A 25,010-nucleotide genomic window follows, 5' to 3' on the forward strand; every position below is an offset into this window, starting at 1 on the left:
ACCCTCACCCCTGTCCTTTTCTACACTGTGTTGGGCACCAGTCTCCTTTGTCTTCCTATCACAGAGCCTCCGCCTCATTCCTCCCTCTGCTTGCTGGAGTCTTCCCTGCTCTTCATCTTTTTAAAGGAATGCAGTCTTTATTTGGCAGCAGCAGAGCAGCAGGGCTGTCAAATGTGATGTGAAACGTGGTGAAAAATGGCAAGCACCTACGCGATCCCAGGATTTTCATTGGTTTGAAATTCTTTATGACAAACTGTCATATACTTGGGGAATCATCCTCAGTGACCTTCCCATGTTTCATCAAAATGTCAAAGAATATTGCATCCTTTTTTCCACTTGGAACATTAAAGCTGAGTAATGCTAATTTAGCTTGACTTTGGTATGTAGGTTATATAAAAATCAACAAGTTTATTACATTATTATTAAGAAATATGCAATGGCTTCTGCGTAGGACCTTCATATTTATTTGATGAAACTTATGATCCTCAAGTACAAATTTGTGAATTGATTATTTCGACCAGATGTATTTCTTGAACGATTTTTCTATGTCTTTTTCTGTAAACTAGAGTGCCCAATATTCATGTTTCTATTTTTTAAAATCAAGAAAAAGTAGATACCTTGGAAATACAGAGTGAATGTGCTTCACTCCTTTGCATATTAGCTGGTGAAATGTGCTTGTCATTGAGGAGGAAGAGTCCCTAATTTGACCAATCTCATACTCTAAGGGATACAGATTTAAAGAGTGAGTTTATATATCACTATATGAATAATATTATAAGAATCACGGGGAAGTGGATTAATGGTGAGAGGTGTCAGTCATACCCCATTAGGGGATTTCCGATAATATGTGTCTTTAAAACATGGATGCACCTTCTCACCACAAAGTGGCTCTGAATCGCTGTAGGTGATGCTCTTGGTTCCTTCCTGCCCTTTCCTTCTCAGACAATGCACCTTTAGCTGATCAGCTCCTTGTTTGGAATGACAGTGAACTCCGAAACAGACTGTGTGTGACCTGTGGTTGGGAGAGCTGTCTCAGGATAATTTAGGATGAAGATCTGGGCAACTAAAATTAAGATGTTAGACACTTTAAAAATTATGGCTCTTTAAATGTATGTGTCACATTTATGGCTTTAAGAAGTTAACCACCCTGAAATAATATAGAGTAATAAATAAATATCCTCAACCCTCGGTTGATGTCCTGGCACTGAACCATATAGTGGACAGAAAGTCAAATGCACCCTTCCTTGGGTCAGAAAGTGGTTTATAGAATAGCAGTGGCATAAATGCAGGACGTGGGCCTAACTAGAGTTGATTTTTAGAAGCTTGATATTGGCCATTGCATCAAGGGATGAATATTTATCTCTATGAAATGCAGATTTCAGTACAAGAGCCCATGCGTGGCACCATTTTGGATGATGAAAACCATCTAATCTGCCAATTAATTCCTAATCCCAATATCATTTTGACTTTTTTATATAAAATTACAAAGTTTGCCACCTAAGTGATTTGACCTCTCAACGACAAGGACTACTTATAGACATAGAAATTGCTAACACAGGAAAATCTACACTGGGCCATGTAGAACATTTCTAATACATTTGGCCAATTTCATCTGCCTTTTCTCTCATCATTAATTTGTTTCAAAATTCTGGTCTATAAATCGTGTCATCATTATTAACATCTGTTCTGCTGTGTGAGATTAGTTGTGTTATAACTGAACTGTACTGTCACTTCCATACCAGGGTTAGAGTTAAGTAGTACATAGTAGAGGGCTAGTTTGTGTACCTGTTATTTACAGTGGCTCATTCTTTGTTAATCTGACATTTGACATACATCAATGTCTTTCTGCTTAAAAGATAGCAATCCCGGTGTTCCGTGAGACTGAATCTTAGTAAATCATGTTTCTGTGCTTTCACTTATCTCTGATATAGAATCTGTGGTACAAGCTAAGAAAGTCGTCAGCAGTACTTAGCTCTTGAAGTTACATTATAAGTTCCTATGCTCACCATTTGCCAGATTACTAAAATCCGATATGACTTTTATCCAAGTTTTAAAGTGAAAATTATTCAAAATCTAGTTTGCTCCTGAGCTGGCACATCAAGGTGATTCTATAATCATTCTACAAAAACAAACAAACAATTGAATTGGCAATTCAGTTCTAATGACCAGATGATTAAATTTTTTAACGTTATAATAACTACTTAATATGCCCGCTGTGCACTGTAAATATTAAATCGGGTTTTTGTGTATTCTTATAAACCAATGAGATTTCTTTGCTAAAAATCAGGTCATAAAATGCCAAACTCTTGGGGTTTCAAATGATGGAAATACACTGTTCTACCATGTGAGTAAAAGCACAAGTCATAAAAGGCCAGATGATTTTCTTCTGAGGGATGTGAAGGAGAGTCCATGGTTACCATGGGAACTCTTTTTCCTGGCTCCTAGTGCTTCTCAGCAACTGCATTGAGCCCATTGGAAGCTGCTGTTTATCCTACTTGTTTCTTTCATTGCTTCCTGTGTGGTGTTCCTTCCAGTTGTATGTTTGTATAAGTTCACATCCCTCTTTCTCACTCAAATACAAGTAATAGTGGGTTGGAAGCCTAACCACGTAACATCCATAGGAAGTGTGATGACTTCGTAATTAATAATGTCAATACTAATATTATTCCCAGACAGGTTCACACTCTATAGTCTTGTGTTAATATTTAAATATATGAATTGGAGGAGGTATAACTAAATCTAGAATAACTTCTGATGATAAGAGGACCAAACAACACCCATCATTGATGTAGCTGTCCTGTTTCCTTTTAACAGTACATAAAATTTAAAGAGACCACTCCACATTTATCTCATTTAGTCTTGGCTAAATTCAGACAACTAAAAAGTACTGAAGACTGTTTTGGGAATTTATTACTTTTATAGTTTGGAGTTCAGGAAAGTCTCATATAGTGTCCACTAGCTTGTTAAGTGACATTTCAGTTTAGGGACTTCCAACTGCAATCATTTCTGAAATTCTTACTACTGAACAATACAAACCAAGCCTTATACACTTATAGTCAGAGGTTTTCATTTTAGGGGATATATCTAAAAAAAAAAATGCCCCAAGAGGCTATGTATTTACTCTTTGAAAAATATAACATCCCTTTATAAATAAAATTGAACCCTCCATTCTCTACACCTCTCACTGTGGTTATACATGTTTTAATATTTTTTTAATAAACTTAAGTAATTCATCTCATCATGTAGAAGTCAACATTAAATACAAGAAAACTAAAGAGAGTAAAGAAACCAGGAATACAGGGGAATCACCGGGAGTGAGAGGAATTGAAAACAAACAAACATAGTCTAGATTCCAAATGACTTCCTCATAGCCATATTGTAGTTCTGCAAATAATTCTATCTGCAGTTGTTGATAAGAACAGACTAGCCAATTGCTTTCAGACTGCTTGAGGATGTCAATATCTTCATTAATTATTCAAGATTTCAGAGTCATCAAAATTTCCAAATAATTCCCTCAATGTAAGGGTAAAATCTAAGATATTGTCAGGTCTTTTTGTTGTTGTTGGGTAAAAATTTTCTAAGGCACTGTCAAGTCTTTTTGTTGGGTAAAAGCTAAGACATTGTCAAGTCTCTTTTGTTTGTGTGAGAGTCCTCCCACTTGGAAGCATGTGTACTCTTGCATTTTGGAATGACTTAAATCCTTCTTCAGAAGAAGGGATTTGACAGTTTAACCTTTGGGCAAAGGATAAGGAGGGTATAAATTGTAAGTGACTTAAAGGACATAGTAGCTGTGTGACGGCACAGCAAGAACATGCTGCCCATAAATCAGAAACCTTTACCAGACACTAAATCTGCCATACATTCATCTTGGATTTCCAGACTGTTGAAATGAAAGAAATAAATGTTGCAGTTGCTAAAATCAAACTAAACCAGCCCAAAGTCAAGTGACAAGTCCAACTAGATATGCAGGTGGGAGTGGCATCTTTGGGATGTGGTAGCACACATTCAGCTTCCATCCTGTGTGTTCTCAACATGCACATGGTTGTGCATATGTTACTCCCACTGAGCATTGAGTGATGTAGAGATGAGTGATTCCTGGGATTTTTTTTTCACACCAATAACTGTGTTGTAAGTTTAAGAAACGTAAGAGTGAATTGGCAGGATTAGGTGAAAGACTGGGAAGGGTGATGCCATAAGAAGCTATAATAATGTGAAAGTGAGTTAGAAAGAATCATTTTCCTGAAGTCTGGAATATATTGCCTTTGTTTTATACTAGTCATAAGTTACTAGACCATTTTATGTGCACATAATGTCACCAGAAGTGCCTGTCTAACAGAATAAGAATGCATTACCAATTCTGCTGTGATGACCACAGCACAGAAACTATTAGAGTCATTTGTCAATGTGGCATGGTGTCTAATAGTTTTAAAGAATGGGCAGTTGTTGCAACTCTTTGACATTTCAAAGATACTATTTCTCCTCAAACTCATTCCATTGACTCATCAGGGTTGAGTCCATTGGTTTGTCCACTCCTGTCATTTCAGGGGGATAATAGAACCCAGCCACACACACTTTGAACAGCTACCAATGTGTGAGTGGCCTTTAATAAGTCTTTTTTGTTTTAAACAGTGTTCATCTTTTATTATGCCTTGGGTACTGCGTAAATTATCACAAAACAAGAAAATAGATTATGGAGATTGTGTGCAAAAAAGAAAGCCCAATCTTTGAAAATCTATTTCCCCATGAGATACCTGGAGGACAGGCATCTTTGTGTGATTTCCATTGCTGAGATACTCATGAACAAAGCAAATTAGGTAGAAATGGTTTATTTTCAGGTTGCAGTCAATCATGAGGAAAGTCAAGACAAAAATAAAGAAAAACCTGGAGGCGGGAAGGAAACAGAGTTCCTGGAGGAATGCTGCTTACTGGCTTGCTCCTCATGAGTAGCTGAGCCTGCTTTCTTATCCCACAGGGCAATCTGCCCATAGGTGGTACTGAACTAAGGCCTGGGCTGCCCCACAGCAATCATTACTCAAGGAAATGCCCCACAGACTTGCCTATAGGCAATTGGATAGGACATTTTCCCAACTGATATTCCTCTTTTGAGATGAAGCTAGAGCCAGGAAAAAATACTCTAACCAGCATGAGAAGTAAAGTAATATTTGTATCCTAAACAATTTATTCAAGACTGACACATTCAGCAAGATTTGCTGTTGTTTTGTTTCAAGTGTAGAGTATAGGCAGCTTGTAATATTATGTCCTCAAACGGGGTTTCTTTTCCAGTTATAAAGTCAACCTGAGTTCTAGTCTCCTATTTTTCAGTCTTCATATTCCTGAAGCACATTTAATATTTAATTATTACTAAAGTGAACAAAGATTTCAAGAAAAAAAAAAACACCTTTGACTATAAAAGGGAGAACATGAAGGAATTTTCTTTCCCCACCTAAACAACGAGATAGAGGTTTGCTCTGTCTCACTGAATGAGTCTACTTTACCAGTTATCAAAAAGCTGATTAGACCTTGTAACCTAACAGTTTCCTTCCAGATTTACTTATCTAAGAGGCCAAATGAGGGAATGAAAATAAAGACGATAAAAGACAGCTACAAATCAATAATAGTATATTATTAGTATAATATCAAAGGCTCCAAAGTTTCTTCACTTCACAGTTCAAACACAATTTTCTAAATTGTTATTCAGAATCTACATATTATAAAATGTAAACTTTTCAGTCTCACATATTCTGTTTAATAACTTCAGAACTTTGAGGAGATCAGTAGCTCCTTTAACCCATATTGCAAACTAAAAATAATGTTATTCATACCTACAATATTGATAAGTAGGAATAAAATGTGCAATACAGGAAAATGACTATTACCCACAAAGTATTCAAAAAATATTAGCTTTTATTAGCTATTATTAGCTACTTTTATTATTCATTATTAAGATGATATAACCTAGCCACTAATAGTCTTACTTTAGTTACTTATTCAGAAATAACCGTGGATATTTGAAGTCAATTATTATGTTAAACGTTGGTGATCAAGTAGCTACAAAATAGTCTCCTCTCTTATTTACTATTTATTTAAATGTGAAATTACATATTGTCACTGGAGAATATAGATTTAGTATATATTAGCCTTTGTTCAAGACACTTTATGACAAAAACGGAGGTCTAAGAAAAGGACAGATTCAGGTCCTGGCAAGTGTGCTTGACTGAGCTTCTATGAACCCTTTAATTTTAGTGAGTTACCGCTATGTCCTCCCCCACTGAGACTGGCTAGCCTGCTACTGTGTTCAGCCTAGGAATCAACTCATTAAACTGGAGTTTGCTGATCCTGGATTCATAGCTAGCCTTTGTTCCCCAGCAAGTGGTCATGGAAAACTAGGTCCCCTCTAACCTTTGGATACACAAAACACCTGGCTAGAAGAAGCCAACTTTGTCCTTCTCTAGACATCTTTGATGATTATTCTACATCTGTGGCTCTGAAGTTTGAAAAGGTAAGCCACAATGTTATTTTGTTTTGTTTTGTTTTGTTTTTCCTTTCAAGTTTCAGAGTAGGCAGAGGCAGTGTCCTTGGTGAAGTTGCTGGCTAGTTGTGGAGGTGTCTGTCCTCCAAGTCCCCAGTGAGAGTTTCAACTCCAAAGAAGACTTCCAACACAAGGCCACTCCTCTTATCTCCATCCTTTTGGTTTCTGTTCACATTTTTGACTTCTCTATCTTGCATTCTTCAGGGAAACTGCTCTGCACAATGACTATTTCCACTTTTTTTGTTGACTAAACCCTTGTTCCAGTTTCTCTGAGATTTGTCTCCTTGGGAGTGTTTTTCTCTGTAGCAGGAGGTACTTTCAGTTCAAGACATGGTTTATAATACTGCTGTCTGCATTGGTGATTTACACAGGTCAAATTAATTGCTCAAAGCTCCAAATCAGGTTCTTTAGTTTTGGGTTTTTTTTTGTTTGTTTGTTTTGTTTTGTTTGTTTTCTTTTTTTTTTTTTTTTCTGAATCAACCATACCTTGAGGCATAAAGGAATTGCTCTTTGCTACTTAAATATGGGAGAAATTTTAAAGTAAAAGAAACAGAAAACAGAAGACTTGTTTTCACATAGAAATTCTCTATTGTGTAGCAAAATCTAAAGTAGAATAAAATGAAAGCTGTACCTATTCATCTGTTCATCTGTTTCAATATACTAAAATTAAAAACAAAATATTAAGTGTTCTATTCATGTGTATCTGTGGTCTAGCTTGAATAATGTTCCCTGGTTAAAACCCAATGAAGGCAGGAATGCTTTTCCTATTATATAGCTCCACACAGTACCAGTGAGCTTGCTCTTCCAAAATCTTTCAACAAAAGCTTGCGGTCTGAATCCAATCAGGTTAGTCACTGTATACCCAAATTTTGCTTATGTGTCTGCTGCTGTGAGCCAAGCACTAGTGAGAGGTAAGAAGGAATGATGGAAAGTTCTCTTCTAGGCTAAATGCTGACAATAAATTCTAAGAATTCTTTTCTGACTTGAGGGATATCTAAGCAATTGTTAGGCAAACCTGCAATCACCTTATAGGTTCTGTCTGTTACACATGTGTTTTCTGTCTTTCTCTACCTCTAAAGCAAATATTCTATGGCACATATACTCCACAGAATCCTCTCAATAGATGTGATTTCTAAGATGACAATCTACATACCAACTCTTTTAAGTGGCTAGTACACAGGAAAACAAATATTTTTAACTAACATTTCCAAGAGATATTCATGTTATTGTTGTTTTGTTTTGTTTTGTTTATAAAGTAGGATGAAGCATAAATCTGTTTACCGTTGTAGTCCTCTTTTAATTAAATTTTCTCAAAGCCTGACTCTGTTACCCAATTCAAATGAATGATATCTTGAAGGCTGAAGAAATAGATAGCATTTTACAGTTGTACAGGAGAAATTTCAAAGCTCCATTAGGGCTAGGTTGTCAGATTCATGACGTCTATTCTGAGCCTCATTCATTGAGTAAATGATCTATGAAAAGGCAGCATGAATTAAAGATGATAATGAGATGAGAATGGTGGCAAAAAATGTTAATGCCAGAACTTTGGAGGCTGAAGTATGATTGTCAGAGCAAGTTCTATGATAGTCAGGATAAGCAGTGAATTCAAGGCATGTCTGGGCTATTTATAAAAGCTTAATACGAATAGTAATAATAACAATAATAATATCAATAACAATAATAATTAAATTTATAGTAAGGGTCAAGTAGCTTAACTGTTTTAGACACGATATTTTATGTTTTAGAGACTTAACTTTCATAAATGCAGACTGTTAATAGTATTTTTCAAATTTGTCCAATGGATGAGGTCTTTAAGGAATAAAAACAAGTTTGACTTTTTCACTGAGCCCAGCATTAAATAAGTTCTATTACAATATTTTTGGTTTTTCTTTTTCTTTTCTTTTCTTTTCTTTTTCTTTTTTTCTTTTTTTTCTTTCTTTTTTTTTTTTTTTTTTTTTTTTTTTTTGAGACAGGGTTTCTTTGTATAGCTCTAGCTTTCCTGGAACTCACTTTGTAGATCAGGCTGGCCTCAAACTCAGTAATCCACCTGCCTCTGCCTCCCAAGTGCTGGGATTAAAATTGTATGCCACCACCGCCTAGCTTACAATATTATATTTAAATATGTAAGTATAAAGTCAGATATATAAGCCTTGTGATCTTATGTTTTATGAAAAATAATTATAAATCAATATGCTGTATTATTACAATTCTGTTTAGTATAGCCCCTCTTGGTGACATCCTTAGTATTTCTATCTCAAAACATATTCCTTAGTGTAAAAATGACTATAAACACAAATGGTGAATTCACACAGTAGTTTGTATTAAATAATAAAGGAAATTTAAAAATAAAATGTAAAAAGTAAATTTCAGAAAAAAAGCAGATTCATGATTAGAGCATATATATTAAAGTAAGTTTTTATTTCAACAAATTATTTGGAAGCATCTTTAGAACAACAATATGAAACTCAAAGTGATGTGTATTTTATAAAGTTAGATTAGAAGATTTTCTGTGAGAGTCAGGTATGGTGGTACACACTTAATAATTGGACTGTGGACGTGGAAGGAGTTCACATTATTGGCCACACATACCAGCCTAGTTTACATTGCGTCCTGTTGATAAATAAAAATGTCAGAGGAAAGAGAAATGGCTGCATAAGAAACAATGAAATTGAATTCAGCAAGTATTATATGTATTTGTGCAGAAATATTTATGCATGCATACATTTCTACAACAATAATAATAAAAGAAAAATTGACTTTCAAGTTAAGAATGGGAGAGGGGTTCAAGGGAGTTTACTTGGGAGAGACTTGTAAGAGGAAAGTTATATAATTCTATTTCAATTAAAATCATGTCAAACTCCTGCCCAAAACAAACCAGAATTTTTTTACTATGGCTTAATATCATCAATGAAAAAACGATATTGAAATCAATGTAAACATCTAAATCTATATGTAAGCTCAGATTTACTACCTAAAGTGGGAGAAGGCAAAACCAACCAACCAACCAACCAACCAACCAACCAACCAACCAACCAAAACAACAACAACAACAACAACAACAGCAGCAGCAGCAGCAGCAGCAGCGATTGTCCTTCCAGAAGAAAGATTTCTCATCTTGGTGGATAAGCTTCACTTTAATTGCTACCTTTTATGTGTAATTCAACCAATAGAAAGTTAATGGCAATCAGTCTTTCATAAAACTTGAAAATAGTGTGGAGTCACATCTCATTTTTTTCAGTGAAGAAGCCCGGTGTTCTTCTGGTACATTCCAAAGTCTTTTCACATAACTTCAATATAGTTGAGAAGACTGTGCAGCCCTCATAGAGCCTGTGACCTCTCTATTTCTATGGAAACTAGGGAATCTTTTCCTGTTGTAAAGAATTCTCTTCAACTTAGCTACCAGGTCAGAATTTTCCTGTAAAAACTCATAGAAGTTCATACAATGACCATCTAAACTTAAAGGAAGATATAGTCCTTGTAGCTATGAACATGATTCACACAGCTGGATGATTTCTAAGAACTGAGACAAGTGCCCCAAGATCTTTATAAAAGAAAATGTTTGTCTAATGCAGTAGTTCTCAACATGTGGGTCACCTAATAGTATTAGAAAATACAGATATTTACATTACTATTCATAGAAGTAATCAAATTACAGTTATGAGGTAGCAACAAAAATAATTTTATGTCCACCACTACATGAGGAACTGTTGGATCACAGCATTAGAAAGGTTGAGAACCACTGCTTTAACACACACCTAAGTAAGGGATCAAATCTTCAATAGATATATGACCTTTCCTTCCTATGTCAATTCCTTCTTTCCCTCTTGTCCACCCTCCATCTCTTCCTTCCTCCCTTCCCTTCTCTTCCCTTCCCTTCCCTTCCCTTCCCTTCCCTTCCCTTCCCTTCCCTTCCCTTCCCTTCCCTTCCCTTCCCTTCCCTTCCCTTCTCTCTCTTTCTTCTCCTCTCCTCTTCTCTCCTCTCTCCTCTCTTCTTCTTGTTTTTCTTCTTCTTGTTGTTCTTCTTCTGTTGTTCTTCTTCTTGTTCTTCTTGTTCTTGTTCTTAAATCTTCTTCTTCTTCTTCTTCTTCTTCTTCTTCTTCTTCTTCTTCTTCTTCTTCTTCTTCTTCTTCTTCTTCTTCTTCTTCTTCTTCCTTCTCTCTCTCTCCCCCACTCTCTCTCTCTCTGTCTTCCTGTCATTCTTTACTTACCCTTTATCTCCATCTTCTTTCTTTTAGGAAGTTTAGAGCAATTATTGCATGCTCTATTGTGTGTAGTTTTTATAGATGTGAAACTTCTGCTTCATACAGCTAAATAGACAGCATTAGGGGAAAGATTATTAAATGCAAATCAGGACAAAACCAGGGATGTATTTAATGAATTCTGTAACTAAAAGCCAAAAGAGTATAAAAGCCACATTAAATGACATTATCTCAAGTCAGCTGATGAGCTAATATTTATCAAACATATCTTTGTTACTCTAACTTCACATAGAAAATGGAGGGCTCAACCAACATACTTCATAGGTTTGTGTGAGTAGTTGTTATAGCTCCTGAAAAATATCATTGGAATGTCTTAGGATTTGTTTTTTTTAATCTCTGTCTTCATCGGCTCAGCTATGAGTTATTTTAGAGGAAGGGACGTGCCCCTAGGAACTTGAATAAAAAATAAGTTGCTCCACGTCAGATGTAAATAGAGACTTTGAAATATCTATTACTATTTATATGCAGAAAATATCATCTCTAAATCCGGAAGCTCTGAAAAACTAAGGCCAGCCCTCTTTCTCTAATTCCAAAGATTTTGTTTCTTTCTCTTTTTTTATTGGATATTTTATTTATTTACAGTTCAAATGTTATTCCATTTCCCGATTTATCCCCCAGAAACTCCCTATTCCATCCCCCCTTCTCCTGCTTCTATGATGGTATGACCTTGCCCACCCACTCCTGCCTCCCCACCTTCGTATTCCCCTACACTGGATCTTCGAGCCTTCACAGAACAAAGGCCTTCTTCTCCCATTGCTGCCCAGCAAGGCCTTCCTCTGCTACATGTAGGAATGGAGCTATGGGTTCCTCTATGTGTGCTCCTTGGTTTGTGGTTTAGATGCTGAGAGATCTGGTTAGTTGATATTGTTGTTCTTCCTTTGGGGTTGCAAACTCCTTCAGCTCCTTCAGTACTTTCTCTAACTCCTCCATTGGGGACTCTGTGATCATTTCAATGGTTGACTGCAAGCATCTACTTTTGTATATGTCAGGCTCTGCCAGAGCCTCTCAGGAAACAGCTATATCAGGCTCCTGTCAGCATGCACTTCTTTGCATCCACAATAGTGTCTGGGTTTGTTGACTGTATATGAGATAGATCCCCTGGTGGGACAGTCCCTGGATGGCCTTTCCTTCAGTCTCTGCTCCACATGTTGTCTCCATATTTGCTCCAGTGAGTATTTTGCTACCCCTTCTAAGAAGGACCAAAACACCCACACTTTGATCTTCCTTCTTTTTGAGCTTCATGTGGTCTATGAATTGGATCTTAGATATTCTGAGCTTTTGGGCTAATATCCCCTTATTAGTGAGTGTATACCATATGTGTTCTTTTATAATTGGGTTACTTTACTCAGGATGATATTTTCTAGTTCTACCCATTTGCCTAAAAATTTCATGAATTCATTGTTCTTAAAAGAAAAGGTGGGGAAGAGACTCAAATACATGGGCATAGGCAGAAAGTTCTTGAACAGAACGCCAACGGCTTGTGCTCTAAGATCAAGAATTGACAAATGGGAGCTCATAAAATTGCAAAGCTTCTGTAAGACAAAGGACAGTAACAATAGGACAAAATGACAACCTACAGATTGGGAAAAGATCTTTACCAATGCTACATCTGATAGAGGGCTAATAGCCAATATAAAAAAGAAATTACATTCCAGAGAACCAAATAGCAATATTTACAAAATGGGGCACAGAGCTAAACATGGAATTCTCAACTGAGTAAACTGGATTAGTCAAGAAGAACCTAAAGAAATGTTCAACACCCTTAGTCATCAGGGAAATGCAAATCAAAACAACCCTGATATTCCACCTCACACCAGTCAGAATGACTAAGATCAAAAACTCAGGAGACAGCAGATGCTGATTTGGAGAAAGAGGAACATTTCTCCATTGCTGGTGGGATCACAAACTGGTACAATAACCCTGGAAATCAATCTGGCAGTTCCTCAGAAAATTGGACATAGTACTACCTGAGGACCCAGCTATACAATTCCTAGGAATATACCCAAAAGGTGTTCCAACATATATCAAGGACACATGCTCTACTATGTTCATAGCAGCCTTATTTATAATAGCCAGAAGCTGGAAACAACCCAGATGCCCTTCAAAAGAGGAATGCCTAAGAAAATGTGGTACATTTACACAATGGAGATCGTTGTTTCTGTTTCTAAAATGTTTGAGTTCTTTTACTCAGATTTTAATATTTAATGAGTTTATCTCATTTGCCTTCCTTAAAATTTGCTCAAAGGTCATATGGGAAATGCTTGTATTATTAGAGATTAGTCCTGAAGCCTGAAAGTCAAGATGTGGTGCCTTTGGGGCTTACCAGAGAAGGAATCTGTGACCATGTGAGAATCATAAGAAAATTTAAAGATGTCTCTACTATAATTATGTATATCATGTGGCTTGAGATCGAGAAGCTGTAAGTGTCTATGTTTGCAAGATTGCTCACATTTTATAATCTCGACACCGTAATTTCTTTAAAGCCTTTCCAAGTGACCATATACATGAATATATGAGTATCAAAGAATGACCAGGAAACACACATAGCTTATTGTTAAAAACTGAGGAACATGAGAAATAGAAGTTGGGAGAAAAGCAAATATATGTGAAAATACTAAAAAGGCATTCCGTTAATCATTAAATCATTAAGTATCTCTCTTCTAATCATTTGCCTTTTCATTGTGTATCAAATTTGTTTTCATTTGAAAGAGCATCTTCTGCATCTCACTCTGGCCTTGAATATGTGTTTTAGCTGAGGCTTACCTTGAACTCTTGATTCATCTGTCTCAGATTCCTCTGTTCCTTAACTGCAGACTTGTACTACAACATCTGCTTCTCTAGTAAACAATATTTTTCAAATTACATACTTTTCTTAAATATTAAATATGTGAAACTTATATGAGATTTTTTTTCAGCTTGTCACAAACAAGTAAGAAAAAAGAAATTACCTTTTGACATTGACTGTTTTATTCCAAGTTGTCTAGAATCTCAGGCAGTTTGGATTCAAGTGGCCATTTTAATTATTTTATTTTATTTTATTTTATTAATTTATTTCTCTTTTCCATTTGTTTGTATACACACATGTTGTAAACAAATGCTCATATGTATGCTCACACTGGAGTGTTGTCTACAAAACTAGGGCAATAGAAAGTTACAGGCTTGGTGAGCCACATTGTGGTACTGGGGGTGGAACTCTGGTCCTCTGCAAAAGCAATAAATACTCTTAACATCTGAGCCATATCTCTTGCAGTTTCAAGTAGCTACCCTGCCAAAATAATGTTAGACACATACTACATTTTCTGACCAGAGTTTGGGCAATCGGAGATCAGAAAGAAGGCAATAGTTAACTCAGTTTAGAAAGCTTATTATTCAGTAGTAGACTTCTTACCAAAAGCTAATTTTTAAACTAGACTTTTTATTAGTGTATTCTTTCTTCACTTATTCTTTCAAATATTATGTTGCCTTTTTTCTTCTTGATATTAAATACTATCCCAAGAATTGGGGAGTTAGTAATTTAATTACATGGTTCATACTTAATTTTAACATAATTATATTATTTCATCTTTTTAATCTTACAACGACTCCTCCCTCTTAGCAAGAATGTCAAAGAAATTGGTTCAAAACCCAAAAGGGCCTGAGAGATTTTGTAATCCTAGCTGGCTATGGAAAGTTTTCATTTTCTTTAAAAAGGGTTTTGTTCCCAAAGGGGCTTTATTTAAAAGTGTTGTGGAGGAGTGGATGGTGTTGACCTGCAAGAGTTTAATATAAGTTTAGACCATTCTGTCATTCTTATTATTTAAGTATTAGACTGATAAATATATTTATTATTAGACTATTAGTCTCTTTTCCAATATGGTTCATATGTCAGATGTTGTCAGTCCCAGCTTGGACTTGTAAAGTGTATACAGGGTGCTGTTTGTTTAGAGTGCCCTGAGTATCCCTCAATGGCAGCAACATTGCCAGCACCTGTCTTCCCAGCTGGCTTTTGCTCACAGGAAAGAAAGTAGCTTAACACCACTTTGGCCTCCTGGACAGCTGTATATAAACTGCCTGAGGTTATAAAAGGCCTAAATTCTGTTGTAAGAAAATAACATCAAAACAACAAAAATGGTCTTCAGTGGATGAGCCAAGTTTGGGTTTAGAAACAATTGCTGTTTTTGATTCTGTAAAAGTGGGAATGTGCTTCATTCAGTGGGAGCATGGTGTGTATGGATTGGTCTGAGGATTTTTGGTTATGCCTTTTCTGAGTCTCTGCTCACTTGCTGTTAAGAGTCCCGTATGTGTGTATGTGTGTATGTATGTGTGTATGTATGTATGTATATGTGTATATGTCTGTCTGTCTATCTATCTATCTATCTATCTATCTATCTATCTATCTATCCTTAGAAGAAGCATTTGAAAAAAGTCACAAAACTCATATCTCTATGCTAAAAGCTCTCACAGAGAGCTCATTTGATAAAGCAAGCAGACTAGCAGGTATGGTTTTAGATTTGGAAACAACCTGGGCATCCTTATATCTCCAAGTTTCTGCATAGCTACACTTTTGATGTTCCCTTGCATCCACATAATACTCGGAATGGTTATGTAAGTATAACAGGTTGGGAGATTTTGGAGCTACAAAATTATATGCTCCACTGCAAGTCTCCCTTAAAACATATTTTTTATGACATAAATATTTAAGGCTGTAAAGGGTGGGTTTGGCTAGAATTACTAAGGAACTCCACAAAGCAGCTTAAGAGACTTTCCAAGAATAGCTTGTGGATAATGGATTCATCGAATTGAATTAGAGCAGTCTGTGTGTTTGTTGTTGTTGTTGTTCCAAAAATGGACATATGGAATGTGTTTTAATATGGAAGAGTGTCTTACAGAGTGGTCCAGTCACTCAGGTTAACATTGCTACAAGATTGGTAGAGTGCTTGGGATTCCACTAGAGAAATTAGGTTGGAAAGAAGAAATAGAATTTAGGTGCCACAGTGTGTTAGTCCACCTCAGAGATGAGTAAAATGGCAAGTTAAATCTAAATGCATATGTAGTGAGTGAAACATTCCTAAGAAGTGATTATGATCCTTGGGTCATACATGACGTAAAGAAAGAAAAGAGATTTTGTCGTTCTTCTTGTTTTGTTTTCCAAGACATGGTTTTTCTCTGTACCCTGGATGTCATGGAAATCACAATGTAGACCACATTGTCCTCAAATTCAGAGATCATTCTGCCTCTACTGGAATTAAAGGCATAAAGCATCACAGCCCAGCAGAAAAGGGCTTTTTAAGTGTTCTCCAGATGCAAATTTTTGTACAGCAGCTTGATAAGATATGTGGAAAATTTATTCAGTGTCAAAAAGAGAATCTGAACAACACACAGCACAGTGTTCATGTTTGTTATGTGTTTTCTCTTCCTCATAGATCTGTTAGAGCCACGTCAAGGACTGCTGTGTCCAGGAGTGGAGAAAGGCTTATGTGAGACAAGAGACTCTACTGTCAGAAGAAAGCAAATGATTTCATCATAGGTAACAGCTGACTCCTATCTTCAGTTTTGTGTTCCTCGAAGGTTAGTGAAACTTGCATACAGATGGATAATGTCCCGGGAAACATTAAGATGCTCAGGGTTTGGTTATAACATGTTTGCTTTCATGATTATCATCTTTACTGTGAAGTGGGTTCTGACGCCAGTGCTCAGCAGATACTATCTTCACATTTGAATTAGGGTGACGTGGTAAAGCAAGAATCCTTGCAAAGCAGTAAGCTCGACACTTCGGATGTAAGTCAACAGTAGGAAGGACTGTCACAGTTTTTTTCATGTGATACCTAGGAGCCTGCTCATAGGAACAGTCAACTGGCATCACCAAGAAGCTCCAGGGCTGACACTGATCAACCTTAGTACGCTGGCATAAGACAGAGAACTGCGAGTTCTATTGACGAGCACTAGACATTATGCTTTTGAATACTTCACACATTTCCCTGTTTTTTAAATAACCTTTCATAATAGGACTCCTGATTTAGACGAATTTATTAACCAAAAATAATTCGGAGTTTCCATTTTCCGTAGAGTTAGTTGCATCTAAACATCGACTCTAATCTTAATCTTTTCTTGAGAAATTTGAGCTTAGTATTCCTCCCTTCATCTCAAGTGTATGCTCCTTTGGAGAGATCACGGGCATAGCTTAGTGTCTACAAGATCTCTTCTACTCTGGCTCTGAAATAGCTCCCAGCAAAGTCTGTCCTAAAGGTGTTGAAGATACTCTGTTGTCTATCCTACTTGGGTTTTGTTTTTGTTGTTGTTTGTTTGTTTGTTTTTAGAATCATTTCCACACTCAAGCCACTGTAGATGAGTCTTCAGTCTGTTATCTTTGTGATCATTCAACAAAGGCTAGTGGTTTCAATGATGCAGGGCACAATGCAAACCCTGACTGAATTCATTAGTATACAGAGCTTCAGACTCATAAGATCTGAACACTGTTTCCTCTGCTTTCTTAGCTTCCACTTAAGTAATAGGAGCTGTCAACCTGCGGTATTATAATGAAATATGCAGAAAACATCCTCATCGCAAGTTAGACATTGTGGTACCTTAGCAATACTTTTACCTTATCCTGGTTTGCTTTACCAGATTCTGTGATTTTATTTTGTTTGCTTTGTTTGTTTGTTTTGTTTTATTTTCTTTCTTTCTTTCTTTCTTTACACAGGCTGTCTTTCATTTAAGACAGGTTTATGGTTAGAGAAAAGTTAATTTTGAGAATTCAGAGAATTTCTGTGTGTGACCTTCCCCAACACATACAGGTTCCACTGTTACAGACATCCTGTATTTGTGTAATACCTTGTTATAATTGATGACCTCATATTAATACATTCCTATGTTCCCCATTATAAAATGATTCCCTGCTGCTATGTCTTTTCTGTAGGTTTGGAAAACTATGTAATCACATATTTGCATATTTGCATATATACACTGCCCTAACATTTTCTGTTCCCCTGACAATATTTTCTGCCTTCCATAATTTTGCCCCTTCCAGAATGTGATATAACCTGTGTCATACCACATGTAGGCTTTTCATATTGATTTCTTCCATTTGGCAAAGGTGTGTGTGTGTGTATGCAACCATGTGTATGTGTGCTAGTGTATATGTGCACATGTGTGCATACATATATGTATGTGTATGTGTGTGCATGTATGTGTGCTTGTGAGATCATAGATGATATTTTAATTATTATAGTTTATCCATTCATCATATTATGCTCAAATTAGCTTTGAAAGCTGCTAGACAGGCAGTGGTGGCACACGCCTTTAACCCCAGCACTTGGGAGGCAGAGGCAGGTAGATTTCTGAGTTCGAGGTCAGCCTGGTCTACAGAGTGAGTTCTAGGACACCCAGGGCTATACAGAGAAACCCTGTCTCAAAAAAAAAAAAAAAAAAGGAAAGAAAGGTTCTTGAGAAAATGCTGAAAACATTTGTTTTCATACTTGTGAGAACCGGTTTTCAACTCAACTCACTCATATGTCTACCCAAGGAATATGATGACTAAATAATCTATTAATTATATAGGATTTTTAAAAGAAATTACCAAACTACAGCTTAAAGCAGCTGTCCCATTTTATACTCCCAGCAGCCTTGTGAGCAAGTTCCTGCTGGTCCTGGTCCTTACAGACCTTCCCTGTTGACATTTCATTCTGTGTCACCAGTGTAATGGAGACAGCTTGCTTTCCCATTGTCTATGTTTGAATAGACTTAGTTACACTTTAATTTTATTAAAAAGAGACCTTGCTTACCTAGGAAACTCTGGACACCTAGCTGATAGTATCTTCTTGAGGATTTATTAGGGAATAACATTGATTAAGAATTTAACCTTCTTTCCTGGGCCTTGCCAGTTGTTATAATTCTATTTTGTGAGGTTCATGTGTTTGTTATAAACTGTTATAACAGTTTGACCTATTGTTTATTGCCATGATTGGCAAAGACTCTTTTAATAATAAATTATTGTAATTAAAATATGTACAGTTCATAACCAAAATATGCATTTTCTGTGGATCTTCATTAAAATAAACCATGCTTGATGCTACTCAAGCTAGGTTTCTGCCATGAACAGTATTACATGTGATGCCATGCCACTTAGAATATACCCAGTCATATGATCTGGAAGATAAGTAGGACTGGGCATAGATAATCCTCATATGGGAGACATCTAATTAGACTTACCTGTGTTTGCTATAGATAGCCCCAAACTTTCAATGATTCAGCTATGATATTCAAACATTTATGATGGTGTGAAATTAAGTCACATCAGTTTATACTTATTCAGCAATTATAATTTCAGTCTGAACACCTTTACATGGGGATGTTGAGAAAACGAACGACTTTAAAACAAAGTCTTTGAAAACACCTCCACCCCTTGTTTTTCAAATGAGGAGCATAAATTGTTTGTAACCTCTGATCAGAGATGCCTCTAAGAATTCAAGGATGGGAAGAATCATGAGATCTTCACATCACTGTTTTCCATAGCAAGGAGGTCAGGAGCTAAGTAAAGGAAAAAGAGAACTCTGGGGGGTGGGGGGAAATAGACTATTATTTGTGATTCAAAGACAATATTGTTGTAAACCTGCATACAGTCAATCGCAGAGGGGGTTGAGCTTACAGCAGTAACTATTGATAAGTTCCTTCCCCAGAACAGGAGGGAGGAGGTAGGAGGCATCTTAGTAACACGAATAGTTCCTGAGAAAAGCCACGGGGAGCTCTTCTCTGGCCCCAGTTTCATTGTTGGTCCATTTGTTCTTCTCCTCCATCTTGTCCAGTGACAACACATCACTTTGACCACACATAGAACCTATAACTGGGTGTCGTCAAACATGTCCTAAATGTTAGAAATGTATAGCAGCTTGTCAGAGTCCACTGCGATGTGAAGGGATGACTCTGGATTTGATTGGTTCCCATGTTGAAAAGAACCTGGCACACTGTCTCACATTGGAAGTTTCCGAGAAGATAATTTTCAGCTTTCAGGAAGAAAATCAGCCAACAGTAAAGGAAAGGGATTAAAGGGAATGAACAGGAAATGCAATTAGCATGCTAATTAGCTAATTAAATGAGAACAAACCTGAACTGTACTATCCTGGTGAAAAGGGAGAGGAGGTGGCAGGGTATTGCGAGAGATTATTGGCTTAACTAGGTTATATTTACTATCACCCACTAGATGCTCAGTTCTGCCCTAGGCCTTTAGATGTTAGTGATGCAGTATGCCACCTATTCTACCAGGCTTTGGTCGACAAAGATAGTGGGTCTTTTTTAGAGTTCACACATTGGTGTTTCGACTTTGGTTTACTCGGTTAGGAGTTAGAAACGTCAGGTAGTAGCAAGACTAAGTAAATGATGTGAGAGTTAAGTCATTCTTTTTGGCACAGGAGAGTAGTTTATCACCCAGAAGAGAGTTCCCAGCAGCACCTGAAACACTGTCCCTCTGTTTTCAGCCTTCCTAGCCCTAGAACCTGCAGAAAATAGATGTAGGCTCTTGATAAGCCACCCACTTGCATCGACAAGCAAATTAAATAATCGCTAGGAAACATTTGAAATGTATGTGATGTGTTGAAATCTGAGTATTAAACGCAAATATTATAAATATAGAGTTTTCACGGAGAAGCATGAGCAGATATTTAAACAGAGGAACATTTGAGCTAGTGCATTCTAGGAGCAGGTAATGGAAAGACATAACCAAACAAAACACGGTAGCCTCTTACCCAAGTCCAGTCTCAATGTGAGGAGGATCCTGAGAGCTGCCCTGATTCAGTAAGGACTTGCAGTCAGTAGTGGATGCATGCTGTCTCCCTTCTCATTCTGACCAGAGAGCCTGAACCTAGTCTACTATTACTAAAGCTACATCATCAAGGATTTAACCATTGTTAATCTTTTTTTTTTTAGAAATACCTTAATTTACATAAATTTTAAGAATCCCAGATCATTAGTCTACCCTTCCCCCCCCCCTCCCCCACATACACACTTCCTGAATAGGAAACTAACACAAAGCAATAGCACATTTCCATAGTTTTTATACAGCCTGTTCTTCACGGATTGCTGGGCACAGCTCTTGCAGTTTCTTGGTACATCAGACAGTCTTAAGTAACTATTTTCATGTAAGAACAGAAAGGGGACAGACTATACCAGTTAAATTTCTTACAAAGTTTTAAAATGTGTGCAAGTAGAGCAGCTAGCTCTCTCCAATATCTCTCTAGGCGTTATTATCTCCAATCCTTCAAGTAGCTAGGAGAGCAAATTACTAACTTTCTATATGCTTGAACATCATCTGTTTATCCTCTAGTTGTTGTTTCCTTATCCTAGCAACCCCATGGCTTATGGACTCTCCTTCTGATACTATTTGTTTCTAGATCATACACAAGGCTTCCTCCTATGAAATAAACCCATCTATCATTCAGCTGATTTCTATAACTTCCTTCTTTTCCTATCCATGCCTTTTCTTCTTGAGACCACTTTAAGTCTCTATCCTTGATGTCCCAAGTTCACCCTGGCTAATTAATGCAGCAGTCATTGACCTGGAGGATACACATGTCTCCTCATAGAATTCCAAGTTTGACCAAGTTTTGCAATGAGCAATTTCTACAAAGGGCCTTGTAGGTTTTTATGGCCTCTGTGGTTATGTTGTCTCGATCCTTTCCCGTGTCCCTAAAGGCCAAGCAGGAGGTCTGTTCCTCATCCCCCACAGCCTCATGACCACCTCCATTGCTCCTTCCTGAGAACCACATCTGTTTCATTTATTGTGACATGATTTGCTCTAAGGAATGGCAGAACTATATTTCCCAGAAAGAGATGGAAAATAAAACATATAGATGAGACAGCAGATCAGTTTCAGGCAACAGCAGTCATCAGATCAGCACTTCGGGACCAACTGCCTGATAGTGCTCCCCAGGGCAGCAGCTATGTTACACCACACTGCTCCTTAAGCAGTTATGCAGACCTGGCAGCTTATACCATTTGGAAGATTGGGGTAGCAGGTAAGTTCAAAACCAATAAATAATAATATTTACAAAATAAATAAATAAAGTAAGTAAGATAGCAAGTAAGCAAAAGGACTAGAAGACTCTCACGTGGGAGTCAGCAGAGGATGTTCCAAGAATGGCCCCCATCAGATTAAAATTCTAACTCAAGGCAATTTTACTAATTCTCAAATACTAAAGTGGAGACTTTGTCAACTGCAAAAAATGTTTCCCTTTTGAAGTCTTGCTTCAAGTCAGAGAAATCCTTTCTGTAGAGGACAAAAGAGATAAAATGAGAGAGCTAAGCTGTAGCCCTTGGGCCTTGCCTAGCCTTAAAGTCTGTCTGAGCAGGCCAAGCACACTGGGGAGTGAAGGACAACAATGTTCCAGCTTTCCTGTGGAGCTGGCTAAGAGGGCTCTCACTCAGCTGAGAAAAGGAATTGGCCTCAGTGGCCAATGCTCCTAGCTAGGAAGAGAAAATGGGAAGACTGAAACAAAAATCAAAAACAAGAACCTGTAGAGCTGGCATGGGCGTCCTGAGGACAGAAAGGCTCTGATCCTAGTGAACAAATTTTGTTAGCTAAGAGCACGGGTTTTGAAAGTCATCTTGGTTCCTGCAGAGATGCTGTGAAAAGTCTGACCTGTGAAGAATGAGTAACATCTTGGACAAGGAGTATGTTTGTTTCCACCTGTACATTACAGATATTCTAATAATATTTACAAACCTGTCTTTGCTCAAAATGTGCTGATAAGTTTGACAGACCAAGAGTCTTAGGCTCTGAAGGTGCTTATATATTCATGTGTCCCTGCCTGCTCATTTCTGGCTGCTCTGATGTCATCACAGGGACATAGAACTGACATCTCAGTATGGCTCCATCTGCAGAGCCTTCCCACACCCAAGCCCAGCTTTCTTTGGGTCATCACTAAAATTTCTGTCTTATTAATGCATAAAGTTTATTTATAATACTTGCTGAGTTTTCTTTTCTTCTAAAGCCTAAAAAAGTACATGATATTGTACATATAATAGGATAGAGTGGGCTGTTGGCTGGTGCAAGGAAGAAGGCTACAGAGGTAAAGTGCTTGCTGTGTAAATCATTATTACCTGAGTACAGATCTGCACAAATGACATAAAAGGTTGTGTGCAGTATCATTGCTTCTCATAAAAGAAAAAGGAAAGGTGGGAAACTGATTGAGGAACGTATTAAATGTCAAGTTCTGACCTTAAGACATGGTTTCATGGGCAAACACAGTGTCAGAGCTTAGACACACTCACACTCACATGCACACTCGCGCTCGCGCACGCACACACACACACACACACACGCACACACGCACACACGCACACACGCACACACGCACACACGCACGCACACACGCACGCACGCACATGCACATGCATGAACACATCCATCTATTGGGGAAACTATATTTGCTAGTCTCCTTTAGCATCTTGTACACTTTTTAAAGTTAGTAAGAATTAACATAAAGCAATACGTACCGATGATTCAACACATTTTTTAAAGAATGTTAATTAGTAGGTGTTTTGAAGTCAGGGATTTATAAAGTCAGTACAAGTCAGCTTTGGTTCCTGTTCTTTCTAGGGCATAGATTTTAGTTTTAAAAAAATATATCTTTCTATGCTGTGTAGCAAGCCTCCCAGGAAACAGGTGCTTTGAAAGAAGTGAAAGATTAGATATATTAAAAATGGGGACATGTCTTAATATAAAAAAGAATGAGCTTCTTTTTCTTGGAAACAAATTGACAAAGTGTGTCAAAGTTAATGTGGCAGATGGCAGGAGGTATTTGGGATTTCAGGATTAGTTGTAAGGGGCATTCTGAAGTAAATCAAATTCACATTCAAGGTCAGTGCAATGCCTCTTCTCTTTCCTCTTCTTCATCTTCCTGTCTCTACTATAATCCATGCTCAAAAAAGACGTACAGTCAGTCTTTTATAACTCTGTAACTCCTTATGAATACAAAATTGCATGCCACTTCTCTGAAGAGCATTTACAATTTAAACAGGAGAGGGAGGTGATGTCTCTATTTAAAATAATTATAAATCAGCCTAGTAAGTCTGTAATATAAGACCTGGAGATTTTTATAGTTTTTTTTCCCTTGTAGGTGCACTTTGATCTTTATTTTTACATCTATTTCACATTAAAGGAAGAATGTGATCTTCATAATTACAACACGATGAGATTCTCATTGGCTTTAATTAACCTCCTTTATTCTTTCTCAACTCCACAATTAATTTGCCTAAATTTGTTAGCAAATGAAGAGTTTCACCTGCAAAAGTGGCATGGTGCCTTAGTGATTTACCATTTGATTCTTGTGCTTCAAATGGGGCAGGGGGGAGATGATTTTCTCTTGTGCAGGAAACATAGCCAGTTTTTCCATGAAGGCATCATTCCAGGAATGACCTTCGTTAAGGTTTTGCTATTGGCTTTGTTCCCATAAAGTGAAAACTCACAGTAACCTAGGATGTTTCTATAGGGGACTTGGGGATTTATCAGTAAAAACAAATCTACATTAAAAAACAGAAAATTGTAATAAGAGGGACAGAGTCCAATAACTGAACTTGGCAACATTAGTTGATGAAGTGGTTACTTATAATAAAGACTTTTAAAAAGGTTTGTCCCTCCATTAGACACTGTAATTGCATCAAAATCAGAATTCTTAATTTTTATAAGCCTAGATATATTCATGGAATTTTCCCCCTGCCTTCAACCTGAGGAATTACTGAAGGCGTATGCTTTGTAAAGGCAGAACAGGAGAGAAAACAACACTTATCTGACATCTGCAATCCTAACATCAAAGTCTGAAATAAATTATGTTTTCCTTTTCCTAGCAGAGAACAAGAACAGGAGACTTTGGGAGGAGCTAAGTGAACCAGATGAGAGCATGGTTAGGTTGTGATCCTCAGCTAGCATAGTGAAATTAACCTGATTGCGCTCTCTCTCTGTCATGTGAGCAACTCCCGGGGCTGGCTGTTCATGCACGTGCCTCCCTGTGGTTCTGAAACTGAGAGCCCACGAGATAGAAAAATGTCTTTCGTTGCTTTGGAAACATCATTTAAACCTCTTTGCATCTGAATTTTTCTGAGAAAAGCATCCACTTAATCTCACAATGGCCTCACGGGAACAATTTAATAGTTCCTCTGAAAGCCTGTAAGGGCTCTTCAGGTACAAGATGCAGTTTTGCAAAGGTGTCCTCAGACTCTGTCAATCTTAATTTACGGAATTGCCAGCCTGATGG

The 25,010-nt window shown here is 37.2% G+C and overlaps 1 protein-coding gene across 6 annotated transcripts in view; it reads left to right on the forward strand.

Annotated features, from left to right (window-relative positions):
- B3galt1 (UDP-Gal:betaGlcNAc beta 1,3-galactosyltransferase, polypeptide 1) overlaps nucleotides 1-25,010 on the forward strand; it is a 557,194-nt gene that overhangs the window by 166,281 nt on the left and 365,903 nt on the right. For all 6 annotated transcript variants that reach the window (NM_001379329.1, NM_001379324.1, NM_001379325.1 and 3 more), the window contains one exon: nucleotides 16,191-16,335. The gene's annotated coding sequence lies outside the window, so the exon portion shown is untranslated. The remainder of the gene's footprint in view (nucleotides 1-16,190; nucleotides 16,336-25,010) is intronic.

Source organism: Mus musculus, chromosome 2 (genome assembly GCF_000001635.26).
Source record: "Mus musculus strain C57BL/6J chromosome 2, GRCm38.p6 C57BL/6J".
Lineage (NCBI taxonomy): Eukaryota > Metazoa > Chordata > Mammalia > Rodentia > Muridae > Mus > Mus musculus.